This window comes from Schistocerca cancellata, chromosome 8 (assembly GCF_023864275.1).
Source record: "Schistocerca cancellata isolate TAMUIC-IGC-003103 chromosome 8, iqSchCanc2.1, whole genome shotgun sequence".
Taxonomy (NCBI): Eukaryota; Metazoa; Arthropoda; class Insecta; order Orthoptera; family Acrididae; genus Schistocerca; species Schistocerca cancellata.
The window spans coordinates 298,490,378-298,505,142 of record NC_064633.1 but is presented as its reverse complement, the minus strand read 5'-3'; positions in this window follow the sequence as shown (position 1 = coordinate 298,505,142).

Genomic DNA, 14,765 nt, shown 5'->3' with positions numbered 1-14,765 from the left:
TAAGTAGTTCTAAGTTCTGGGGGACTTATGACCTCAGCAGTTGAATCCTATAGTGCTCAGAGCCATTTGAACCAAGTAGCCTACAAGCACTCTACAGTACAGAATGTGATGCTCACCAAACAAGTCCAGATGCCTCCGCAGGACAAGTCTGCCTGTGTATGTGCAGATAACATACAGTACGGTGAAAGTAAGATCTTCCTGAAATTCGGGCGTCGTGTTTGACAGAAATGGGTTACACAATGCAGACATTCGCTTTGAATTCGACCCGATTCCAGTAGGTGCTTGCTGCCATTGGGGTCAACATAACCGCCAGTGGAGCTGCTCAGTCGATAGCCTTCCTCCTGCTAGCAGTAAGCAACGACTGGGACCGAGTCCACACAGAGAGACACTAAGTAATACGCGGTCCTGCAAGCGTACCCCCTAGCGGTACACCGAACAGCCCGTTGCTTGGCGACCGCCACGGAGGCTGTATTGCGTTTTCAATTAGATGTGCAAAGAGCACACGGCACAAAAGTGTGTGACCGATGTTACGGTTTCTTGGCTGCATTGGTGTCAGAAGGGCGGCTACAAACGCTCAGTATTGCCTTATTACTCTTCTGATAATCTTCTAGTAACTTACAAGCTTATTCCTAGAATGATGTCACTATATCTTAGACCATTGCTGTTAGTAGTTGCCAAACGTGGCCATACATGTGAAACACAGATCTTCTCGCATAACATAACGCAGGCCGAATCAAATAGATTTCCACTAAGCAATTTACTCAGTAGTATGTCTACACTTATTATCTAAAGCTTTATCGTATATTAATCAAGCTAGATTTATAACTGGACTGAGGGTTTTTGTGAGAGGGAGAACACAACAAGTTGTCTTTGACTAAGAGCCATAAGTAGATGTATAAGTTAATTCGAGTGTGCCCCAGGGAAATATGTTATCTTGCTATTCATGTTGTATATTAGTGACCCAACAGAGAGTATTATTAGTACCGTATCCTCAAATTTTCTCAGATGCAATTATCCGGAATGAAGTTCAATCTGAAGAAAAAATCAGCACTAACATTCAGTCGGATCTTGATAAGCTATCAAGTTGGTGCGAACGTTGACAACCTGCATTATATGTTCAGAAATGTAAATTCCAGCACCTCAAGAAACGAAAAAGCATAGTTTCCTATGCCTATAACAGCCATGAGTCAGAACTGGAATCTGTCAATTCATATAAATATCTGGGTATAAGAGCTTGTACAAATATGAAGTGGAAAGATTACATTGGTTCAATCATATGTAAAGATGACGCCAGACTATGAGTCATTGATATAATGCTAACCAAATGCAAGAAGTCTATATGGGAGACTGCTTACCCAACAGTCGAGAGACAACTACTAGAATACTGCACGAATATGTTTGACCCAACAGAACGAACAGGGGATATTGGAAGGTTACAAAGAAGGGTAGCACTAATGATTACAGGTTTGTATGACCCGTGGATGAGCATCAGTTGAATGCTAAAAAGAACTGAACTGAAAGACTCCTGAAGATAGACACAAATATCAGTTGAAAAACTACTTAGTTAATTATCAAATATAACTTTTAGTTTTGTAGCTAGGACTGTATTACAATGCCCTACATGTCGTGTAAGTAGGCTGTTTAGGTTTTCTTATTGGTAATGCCACGTAGCGCTCTGTATGAGAATCACTGGCTGTGCTGTGTGCATTTTCATCACACTTTTTCTCTTATATGGCCTACCCCATCTTAAGCTAACTTAAATCTACTGAGCTCAGATGCTAAACTAAGAGACAAGGCAATGCAGCGGCACAAAACAATTAACACAAACAGCAATGACAAAAAATGCAGATTTGCAAAGCAAGCAGCATTATAGTAATTGCAATATTACAACTAATATAAGGCAATGTGCAGAAAACAAGAAACTGAATCTTGGATGGTCCACCAATACCATTATTTCTACAAGGACTGCAGTGGGTCTGCACCTCTGGTGGCTCACCAATACCACAATCTCTACCAGGACTACAGTGGGTCTGCTCTGTGATGACCTACCTACCAATATTCTTCAAAACTTCGACTGACTCTGCAGTGGGTTTGCCCTGTTGTGGCCCATTACCTGTCTGCAAGTGAAGAGTCAGCACTGTCTTTCCGTAGGAAGAACAACACTACTTCTTCAAGACTGCATGGAAATCCACTACTTCTGTGTGCATTTTCTTTTACTGCTCAGACTTCGAGAAAAACACTGCTATTTTACTGTGATGAACGATCAGGATTATCTCTATCGACAGTGAAAAAATTTTATCTTTTGACCAACATTGTATCAATAAGTGTGTGCATTTGATTTATTTGTTATTCTAACTGTGAAAATTTTTTTAACAAATATGTATTGGCCAGTGCCCAAAACAATTTGTAAAATTTTTTGTGGGCGGGGGAATGGGGGCTATGTAAGTAGGCTGTTTAGGTTTTCTTACTGGTAACGCCTCGTAGCACTGTGTATGAAAATCACTGGCTGTGCTGTGTGCAGTCTGTGGCTAGTTTGCATTGTTGTCTGCCATTGTATTGTTGGGCAGCTGGATGTTAACAGCGCGTAGCGTTGCGCAGTTGGAGGTGAGCCGCCAGCAATGGTGGATGTGGGGAGAGAGATGGCGGAGTTTTGAAATTTGTAAGACTGGATGTCATGAACTGCTATGTATATTATGATTTTGCAACACTATTAGGGTAATTACATTGTCTGTTCTCTATTAAAATCTTTCATTTGCTAACTATGCCTATCAGTAGTTAGTGCCTTCTGTAGTTTGAATCTTTTATTTAGCTGGCAGTAGTGGCGCTAGCTGTATTGCAGTAGTTCGAGTAATGAAGATTTTTGTGAGGTAAGTGATTTGTGAAACGTATATGTTTATTTAGTCAGGGTCATTCTTTTGTAGGGATTATTGAAAATCATATTGCGTTGCGCTAAAAATATTTTGTGTCAGTTTAGTGTTGATCAGAATAAATGAAGAGAGTAATGTCTGAGTACGTTCAGTTTTGCTCAGCTGTTTGAAAAGCAAATAATGTAAGAGGTTTACCAGCATAGCAATTCATTAATTTTTCTAAGGGGACGTTACATATGTCGACCCTTAGCCAAGGATACCTCACTGGAATCTTCTGATTTTTTCTTGTAGTTTCTGTAATTAGTGTAGCTATTGTTTATTGCTAGGTCGTAATTGTAGAGAGAATCTCCTTTGTAGTTGCAGTCTTTCATTGTTGTTGTGGCATGCATGTAGATTTGCACCAAGTATTTCGCAGCTGCGCTTGCAATTAACTAGATATTATTTTCAGTGCTATGTTAATGTGTTCTCCTATTTTTGCTCTTCAAATGGTGTTTTTCTGTGTTGTCGTGTGAAATATTGTGACAATAATGGCGTGTGAAAAACGTAATACTAGGCTCCAAAGTAAACTGAGAAATGACAGTGAAGACGAAAGCAGTGTGTTAGCGCCACCATGTAATGAATTAACTAATGTTCAAAGTAGTAATTTGGTAATTGTGCATAGGGAAATGGAGCGGGCCTGCAAATAATGGTGTAGACAGTAAAACAATCAGTGAACAGGGAAGCATTTTCGATCGATCGGTCGGCAACAGCTCTCCTCAGGATTCCGAAATGACAGGACACAATCTTGCAAATACTGTAGATTAAGGTTTTGCGTCCTCACCGTTTTCTCTAATAAATCAAGACGCATTTTCTGCTTTTCAAAATGCGAATATTGCCAGTTCAAATGCACTGCCGAATAGCACTGAGGAACATGTTTCAGACACCAGTACATTGTTATTACAGTTAATGCGACAAATGGGACAAAGGCTACAAAAGTTAGACACAACGCTTGAACAAAATCAGAAACAAATGGGACAAAATTTTCAAAAGTTAGACACAATGGAACAAAATCTTCGGAAGTTAGACACCACGCTTTAACAAACACGTGAAGATTTAACTACTGAGTTACATAAAATCGAAGCGAAATGTCAAAAAGTCTGTAATGACGTAAAAACACAAATTTGTGAGCATTTCCAACCTATTTTATTGCGGCATGAAAATGCATTACAGAATCACGAAGCAGCCATAAAAGAACTGCAAACTATTGTTCATGAAAATCATGAGACCTTGCAAGCTAAAATTGACTCAGTTGCATCTACCGATTCGGTTACGCAACTTGCAAAAACTCAGGAAAACTTAAAGGACACAGTAGATACTCTAAAAATTTGTTCAGAAAAACACATAGAGGAAATTAGTTGCCCGCGAAAGGCAAAGGTCCCGAGTTCGAGTCTCGGTCAGGCACACAGTTTTAATCTGGCAGGAAGTTTGAATTAGTTCATTATCAGAGAAAGTAGTTGAACCTTCAGATCAGCTAAATAATTTATCTACGAAGGTAGATGATAATCTGAATGATACAAAACCGGTAGTCATAAATGACTCTGAAGAGTATGAACAAATTAGGAAATCTAAACAAAATCAAAATCAAATCAATACACTGTACAAAAGAGAAATCCGGGAAGTACAAGATCAGTTGGCACAAGTAATACAAGAATTACATATTTCAGAGGACACTCGCGCTCCAGTACGGGAAGAGGGACATAGAAATGCGGAACAACCACAAAATAATAACACAGGACACTTCGGAAATTATGAAAGAAATTGGCAAGGCGCATTGAATTTTGAGATGGAACCGCCGAAACGACGTAACAATGAGTGTTGTGCGACTCGACGACACGATGATTTTGTCTATAAGCTGTTCATTACTGCACGTAAATTCAAAACATTGAAGAATTCTGGCAACGACATTCATCCACAAGCGTGGCTCCATCAAATCTCTCATTGTTTCCCTCCCAACTGGTCATCAGAGCACAGATTAGAATTTATGTGTGGCTACTTAGAGTATGAACCAGCTGTAAGAATGCGATCGGTCATTCACGATTGCCACAGTGAAAGAGGATTTTATCATGCCTTCCTCTCAGCATATTGGTCTCAAGCTACACAAGACCGAGAAAACATAGCATCATAATGATGAAACATTTCGAACAATCTGAATTTTCCAGTCTTTTGAAATATTTTGAAGACATGTTGCACAAGAATCAGTACCTGTCAAACCCATACAGCCCCTCAGAACTCATCCGCATTTGCCTAATCAAATTACCTGTACATTTACGACATATTATTTAGGCAGGACGTTGCAAAGACGACATTGAAGCTTTTCAGGTACTCTTACAAGAATTAGAAATTGACACTGACAATTTTGGGACGCGAAAACAGGAAGACAACAATTACAGGTCACATCCGTCATAATTCTGCGATAACAGAAATAATAAATGGACACGACAAGTCTATTCTCACAACACAAATAGTGACCAAAACAGACACCACCCATATGAAAACCACTGGCAGAGTATTAATAGTTATAGAGAAAGATCACATTTCCATAGTAATGAAAGTGACAGGGACAACCATAGAAACAGACAATATGGGAACGAAAAGAATTATTATCAAAGGAGACAGAAAAACTTCAGACACAACGGTCCTCCGTGCAGTTACAACTCAGGTAGAAGTTCTCCACCGTGTGACCAACAAGAAATTAATTACAGAAATTACCGACATGACGACAGACGATATAATCATTACGACAGACCTGAATTTCATCAGAACTGGCGAGATTCAAACAGGGTTGGGCCCTCTCGACAAGGTGAATTTGTAGTTAGGTCTCCTAAACCTAATAACGACGCACGCCAACAAAGAGACAGACAATGACTTACACTACAGGCAGCCGCGTGCGCCGGCTTGCTCAGAGAAAAATAACATAGACGCTAACCTTGGGAAAAATTTGAGCATTCTTTACCGATGTACCATATACTATATTATAATTCCGTTGAAGCTGGAGCTCTGTATAGTAGGAAGAGTAAAGGCTTACACCACATTTCACATGTAAAACCGTTTCTTGAATGATAATCTGCTATTTAACTTAGTCTTTGCTATAAAATTTTTCACTTCACGTTACTGGTACTCTTTGTCACACTAACAAACTGTTAACATGCGACTATGTTTTAAAGTTAACTATCCAGTCAAGAACCTAGGAAACTTAGACAAGTAATTACGAATGCAATGTTATAGTGAACAGACGACACTGTGTTGTTATTCGTATATTCTTGCTTGTTAATTGCACGATTATGTAACGAATATAAGGCTTACATACTTAGAACATATACTGTTAATGAGATTTTAATACAACATTTTGGTTTACTTGAAAAGACATTCTTTATTTGAAGTACTTTATGTGAGATTACCGATGACTTAGTATTTGGTGTCTTTGACAGCTACACGATTATATCACGACGCAACTAATATGTGACACTATTTACGTTGTTGCTTTTGCGGTGTATCTGTTTTATATCTGCACAATTTTTCTGTTTTATTCTGGAAAGTAAAACATGTTTTAGTAGTAACTTCTGTGGTATAGCTACAATGAGACAGCCTTTTCTGTAGCACAACAATACGTTACAGTACAGTACTTTCTTCATCACGGCAATAAGCGTAATAACTACGATATCTATGGACAAAGCATTTCACTTTTGTTTATTACAAGGTGAGTACATTAACTTCAGCAGAACTTTGCTTACAGAGGACGATAACTACGACACTTCCACAAAATTATCTTACGGCAAGACGCACATTTAGCGCTAAAGGACGCGTATTTGAGTGATTAATTTTGTACTTAAAACATTTATTTTTTTAAAGATATTTGAATTACAATGATACAAAGGTTTTCTGTGATACATTTCATTCCATTGCTGCAATCTGTAACACCTGAGGGTATAATTACATTAATCCTCAGGGGGGTACACGCTTACTTTGTGTACCATGTGTTTTGCAAGCACAAGGAGCCCTAGCTAATATGGTATTTGCTTATAAAACTTAACACATCGGTACCATATTGCTCTAACACATAAATTACACAGCTATCTGATTATTTAACAGAGAAAGAAACTTTTTTTACTACATCAGTGACACATGTTTACACAGTTACACAGTTGGATAACTTAACACTTATGAAAGTGTATTTTTTCTGTACTGTGTGAACTGTTCATATTTTGTTGGAACCATTGTGATACTATGAGAGCTTTGAATGATGTATTTGGTATGAGATCATGAATTTTAAAGTACATTTGAGGTAGATGACACTATTGAAATGAGCAGAGACTTTTCTTTAGGTTCTGAAATTATTACAGAAAGCTACAACGTTTTTGAGATTTGACTGAGGTGTTATGATGTTATTTTTACGACGACGATGTGTATTATGCTGTTGAGGTATGTTTATGATCAATAAGATGATGCTACCATATATGAGGGAATTTGATTATGCTACGTATTTATTATGATGAAATATAGAAGAAGTGTCAACAAATACGTATATGAATAATGAGTAGTGTTCAGGGACTCTGATTTGTGGAAAAGGATGTTCGAAACCAAGAATCGAACTTTAAGAGTTATGAAATGTGTGTAAATGCGTGAATGTATCACAATGCCGACGAAAACCTTTTGAACACTGTTATATTCATAGGATTTTGTTTCTACACATTTGCAACGCAACTTCTCGACCTGTTAAATTTTTTATATGAGACTGTCACTGTAATGCAAACTGGTGTTGTAAATATTTCAGTAAGAAAGTTAAGTGACCAGCTTCACGTAATGAGTCGTGGGCACCCAGCTGCGCTACAGTTGCCTCGAAAAAAGCCATTAGTGTGTGCCTTACAGAGGCACAGGTGGAGAAAAAAAAAGAGGCCATTATCCTTGCTATTGACATTCCTTTGTAGAAAGCATCACAAATACGACACGCTCAAACTTGGAAACATATGATTATACTGTGGAGCTCTTAATTTATGATATTTACTAAAATGCCTAATGAAAAGATGAGAAACTTTTCATGGCTATTGTTGAGAGAAATGCCATATGGCTTGCTTTATGTATTTATTTACTCATTTTGTTTAATATCTAGTTTCTAGCTGCACTGCAGCATTGGTTAAAATAAAATTTATAGATGTACTAATATAGTTATTTTATGCCTACAGATCCAGTCAGTTATAAATTTGTGATCTACTTCCAAGAAAACGAGGGCACATATATAGACATATGGCCAAAAAAGTATTTTGAAAGAGGATATGAACCAAAAAAAGTAGGGTTTAGGGACAACAGGATTAGGTAGGATTTTCTTGGAAATAAATGATGAGGTAAGATAATGAAACTAAATAATAAGGTAAGAAATACGTGAACATATAACATATATATAGACATTTCACTTCACAGGAATTGCATAAATAATTTTTTTACGATTTGGTAACTTATCTACTAGCGTAAGTTCTCGTGATGCATCACCCTGGTGTTAAGATGTAACATAGGTATTAAACATGGCCATTTTTACTGTTATATTTTTCTGCTTGAGCTATGTCATGTTTACATATAAGTTATTGCATTTGCTGCTGCTGTTTGCCAGGCATATTGCTACTGAATTTCACTTTGTATTACTCTGTTAAGCCAGTTTTACTACTAATTTATTTTTCTTGTTTGCTGCACATTGCCTTATATTAGTTGTAATATTGCAATTGCTTTGATAATTTCTATAATGCTGCTTGCTTTGCAAATCTGCATTTTTTGTCATTGCTGTTTGTGTTAATTGTTTTGTGCTGCTGCATTGCCTTGTCCCTTAGTTTAGCATCTTAGCTCAGTAGATTTAGGTTAGCTTAAGATGGGGTAGGCCATCATTGAGGAGCTATAAGAAAATGATTTGGCCAAAAGAGTATTTTGAAAGAGGATATGAACCAAAAAAGTAGGGTTTAGGGACAACAGGTTTATGAAGGATTTTCTTGGAAATAAATGATGAGGTAAGATAATGGAAAATAAAAAATGAGGTAAGATAAATTTGAACATATAAATACAGAAAGCATGCTTGAATAGGATTTTTTTGGTGGAAACAAATGTTGAAATAAGACGAAAGATCTATGGAATGAAGTTTTGGGTTGGACTGCAGTAACAAATGTTACACTGAAAACAAACCCTGACCTGTATTTTAGTGTTATTACACTATGTGAATTTGTGTTTTTCCTGTCTATATGTGTCTAGCTAATAAGATTTATGTTGTAGAATTTTTCTGATAATATGTTATTTACCTGGTAAAGATGCTTAGACATTATTTATTCTGTTTTGTTTTAATGCTCATGTGTAAATTTGATGTTTCAAAAGTTATTCTGATCTTTTATGTACATACTCATGTCATAATTCTTGTAACACTGACATACATGTTTATTTCCATTCTTTTGTAAAGCCTGTTTTACTACAAATGTTATCTGTGTTGTTATGTTCTTTAATGATGAATTTTGTACCTTTGTTATTGTATTCTCGTGTTATAAAATTTTAATAGACATAAGTTCTTCAAATTAAGTTACATTTCACTGCACACTGTTTCTGTTGGTCATAGTATATGCACAATAGATGACAAGTTGGGACTGTTAGTGTTTGCACGTGTGTTAAGAATTCAGCAAAGGACTGAGTAACAGCATTGCTGGTTCTAAGGACAATTCCAAAAGCTTTGTAAGTTCACAAGTGGTGGTTTATGGACTTGCTATATTGTCTGCAAGACCTTTCGATGGTGATTGTGCACCTGCACAGTCGCAACAGATGACTTCTGGCCGTCTCTACAAGGACTACAGTCGGTCTGAATCTTGGATGGCCCACCAATACCATTATTTCTAAAAGGTCTGCAGTGGGTCTGCACCTCTGGTGGCCCACCAATACCACAATCTCTACCATGACTACAGTGGGTCTGCTCTGTGATGACCTACCTACCAATATTCTTCAAATCTTCGACTGACTCTGCTGTGGGTTTGCTCTGTTGTGGCCCATTACCTGTCTGCATGTTAAGAGTCAGCACTGTCTTTCCGTAGGAAGGACAACACTACTTCTTCAAGACTGCATGGAAATCCACTACTTCTGTGTGCATTTTCTTTTACTGCTCAGACTTCGAGAAAAACACTGCTATTTTACTGTGATGAACGATCAGGACTGTCTCTATCGACAGTGAAAAAATTTTATCTTTTCACCAACATTGTATCAATACGTGTGTGCATTTGATATATTTGTTATTCTAATTGTGAAATTTTTTTTAACAAATATGTATTTTCCAGTGCCCAAAACAATTTGTAAAATTTTTTGTGGGGAGCATGAGGGCTATGTAAGTAGGCTGTTTAGGTTTTCTTACTGGTAACGCCTCGTAGCGCTGTGTATGAAAATCACTGGCTGTGCTGTGTGCAGTCTGTGGCTAGTTTGCATTGTTGTCTGCCATTGTAGTGTTGGGCAGCTGGATGTTAACAGCGCGTAGCGTTGCACAGTTTTAGGTGAGCCGCCAGCAATGGTGGATGTGGGGAGAGAGATGGCGGAGTTTTGAAATTTGTAAGACTGGATGTCATGAACTGCTATGTATATTATGATTTTGCAACACTATTAAGGTAATTACATTGTTTGTTCTCTATTAAAATATTTCTTTTGCTAACTATGCCTATCAGTAGTTAGTGCCTTCTGTAGTTTGAATCTTTTATTTAGCTGGCATTAGTGGCGCTCGCTGTATTGCAGTAGTTCGAGTAACGAAGATTTTTGTGAGGTAAGTGATTTGTGAAACGTATATGTTTATTTAGTCAGGGTCATTCTTTTGTAGGGATTATTGAAAGTCAGATTGCGTTGCGCTAAAAATATTGTGTGTCAGTTTAGTGTTGATCAGAATAAATGAAGAGAGTAATGTCTGAGTACGTTCAGTTTTGCTCAGCTGTTTGAAAAGCAAATAATGTAAGAGGTTTATCAGCATAGCAATTCATTACTTTTTCTAAGGGGAAGTTACAGTCGCACCTGTAGAAGTCGCGAGAAAATGATTATAAAAATTACAGTGGGACGTACATCTGTGATGCCGTTTCCTGTGTTTTTCAGGGTATAGACGCAGATGCATATGCTAATCGGAAAAATGTGTTCCAGAACTGATTATCCCTGTTATGTGTTTATTTCAAATCTGCCGCATATTTCCACAGCCAACAGTAACACCTGGTAATGTTTAATGGGAGTTCGAAGTGAGTCTCTCACATACAAAATTTTCTGATTTACTGGCAGTTTGTAGTGTCATATTAAGACGAATCAGGAGCCAATGTCGAAAAGTCCCGTGACGTGACTGAGCTTTTAATTAGTCATAACTGATGGACATCACCATGATATTTTATAGCAAAGTGTTTCACCTGAGTCCTAGTCAATACTGCACTCTGAAATCTACTATTTTGGTACTGTAAGACTAAAATTAAAATTTTTCTTGTATGGAATAACTTAAATAGTGTTTGAGGTGATGTATGTGGTTTTTTAAATTATATAGATAGAATTATACTTGTGTTTACTGACAATATTCGGAACAATTCATTGATTTTGCTCTAAAGTGCCTAAAACCCCAAATCCAAAAGAGCAGGACATTTCTCTCCATTAATTCAGTATTTTTAACACAAAAGCAGAACTATGAGTAAGAAAACTAGACTTAAGGAAGGAAAATTAAGGAGATTATATAAAATGTGTGTAGCCTGGAGCCGGCCAGAGTGGCCGAGCGGTTCTAGGCGCTACAGTCTGTAACTGCGCGACCGCTACGGTGGCAGGTTCGAATCCTGCATCGGGCATGGAGGTGTGTGATGTCCTTAGGTTAGTTAGGTTTAAGTAGTTCTAAGTTCTAGGGGATTGATGACCTCAGCAGTTAAGTCCCATAGCGCTCAGAGCCATTTGAACCATTTTTGTATCCTGGAAATTTCCAGTTTTTGCAGAAACACCGCTTTCAAAATATGCTCTTCACACGTTTATTGATATTGAACCATTTTTTAAATAGCGTGTATACTATTTAGTTAGTAAACATGTTTATTTAATACTTTCTAAAATGCTATGAATACAACAGTACATTGATTTTCAAACGCATTCTGGAATTTGCTAATCCCTGAATGCCGCGCTGCAGTTCTTAGTTGAAGCCCACAACATTTAGTGTGGAAGGCTTTTCTGAGTCCACAATCTTTTGCACAGATTTTACGAGTACATTGATTGGTCGCACGGAAATTTTCAAACGTTTTCAGAAGTGATGTATGCTACGCAAATTCGCGCAATTCGTGCCTATACTAACTTTGCGTAGAACCGCCTTACAGTGGCCACTATGGTTACCGACCTTAAATGGCAATCAGTTTGCAATTGGAGAAAAGCCAAAAAAGGCCATTCATTATATATATTTCAGGTGGGACTATACATTTGAGCTTTCACATCACTCGTTCTTTTGCTTAGATACTTTTGACGTATTGCAGTATGCCACTTTCATTACTTTTTATACCTAAATGTAGCATCCTGTCTACCATCGACTACACACAGTGTGTTGAACGAAACTGCATTAAATTGCACTAGACTTGCTACTATCACAAGTTTTATGCATCACACTGAATTAGAATTTTACCAGCTACTACGTGGTGGCATTTATTGGGGCACTTCATTTGTGATATATTTGCGTGCCATGTGAGTAACACGGCTTTCCGGGCAATATATTTATTACAGCAATAAATTAGCCTATCTTATCCTCCCTCTGTTCTGTCCATCTCCTTCCCCCCACCTCTGTCACTGTCTCTGCCAGTCTCCTCATCTCCCTCTCTCTGTCCATCTCCTCCTCGCCACGCTCCATCTACTCTTCCTCCTGTCTCTACTCCCTCCCCCTCCCAACCATATCGGTCAATCTCTGTCTCCCCTACCTCTCTCTGTCTATCACCTCTTCACCTTCTCTTTGTCCATCTCCTCCCCCTCTACCTGTCTACCTCAACATCCTCATTTTGTATGTCCATTCTTTTAGCAGTACATCTCTAGGACGACGGCCGTTTACTATAGTGACAAAAAATAAAAACACCACAGCCGTCCTTATGATTTTATTTAATTTGTCGCTACCAGTTTCGACGCTTCATTGCGTCATCTTCAGTCTGTTTTGATGCGGTATAGGTTGATACGATCCCCATGCAAAACCTATCAGTTGCCAGCATTACTAGATTCGCAGATAATGTGTCAGCACTTCAACCATCAACTGTCATGATGACGCTATGAAGCGTTGAAACTGGTAGCGACAAAATTAAACAAAATCATAAGGACGACTATAGGTGTTTTTATTTTTTTGTCTACATCCTCCACTTCTCTGTCCACCTCATCCCAACCCCTCTTCCCCCGCTTCTAGGCTTTGAATAATGCGCTGCAGTTGAGAATTAAAGCCTACAGTATCTACTCTAGAAAACGTTTCTTCGTCCACAAACTTCTGCACGAGTTTTACAAGTCTATGGACTGGACGCACGAGAAATTTCTAACATTCTTAGTAGTGACAGATGTGGTGTATCACGCCCACCACCAATCGAATGGGAGATGTCTGGTATTTACTCCGCCAGAATTTCTGTCCATATAACAAGTACAGAATGAGATTCTGTGTTCTGTTAGCTAGAAACACTTTGGTCCAGTCACAAAGTTATTCTGATATTATTTACGTTGTATTTTGGTCATTAGGCGCCAGTGCGGAACTATACCCACACGGGATCTACTTGGGCGCCTGCTTTCTGTCTCGTGGCTGAAGTGGGTTTCAAACGATCGTAATTTTCGGAACCAGTGTTGATTCCTACAGAGAATATTTTCGAATCCTGAAATGTAATAATACGCAGTCATAAAACACGTTCAAAAACATTTCTACTTGTCTTTCATGCATCCACAGCACCACATTTGCACCCAATAGTCTGAACTGGACTTTCCCAAGATAAATCCGATCCCCATTAAAGCATTAGAGTAGCTACCAAGTTTCGAGCCTTGCGATAATTACAGCTCTCACCGGACCTCTGTGAATAGGTGCACGTTACTTACAGTCACACGGTATATTTGCTGCCTTTTCTCTTCAACATATATTTTCAAACTAGTGAATGGCATTCTCTCGAACACAGACTCCAAATTTGCAAATATTGCGCGAAAGTTTCATCAATCAGTATTAAGAAATACTTCACGGCCCTCAAGACAAAATTAGACAAATTAAAGCGTCCACAGAGGCATTTAAGTAACATTCACCCGATGCGCAATACCTAGTAGGATAAGCTTCTGTTTCTTCTTCATCATCATCATCTTCTTCTTCTCAATATGGAATAGGACTTAGTGAGCTGTTCTGACTTGCTAGGATTTATTCCCACCTTTTCTTTGATTCTCCCACACTTATTCTTCCATCTGGCTTGTACCTACTTTCTACTTTGGTAGTCTTCTTTTTCTCATACGTGCTACATGGTATTTCTATTTCTTTTTGTGGTGTTGCATTTTATTCTTTTTGTTTGCAATTATTCTATAATCTGTTCTTTCCTCAATCGATCTCGCTTAGAACATCCTCTTAGAGCCATTAGAAATTTCATTTTCGCAGTTTATACGCGTCTTTTATCTGTTCTCTCATTAACCATGACTCACCACTATAATGGAACCTTATGTGGGTTTCGTTTTTAGTGTTCATCTTATGGGATTTCATTAAATTTGCAACATATCTAACTAAATAGTCATTAAATTATTAGTTGTTTTCAAAAGACAAATGTAACTAAAGTTAGAGACTTTCTCAATTAGTTATTGATCACTATTTTAGCTATTAGAGGATTTCTTCTTGTGAAAGCCATCACTTTTGTTTTGAATATGGAGATATTTATTTTTATT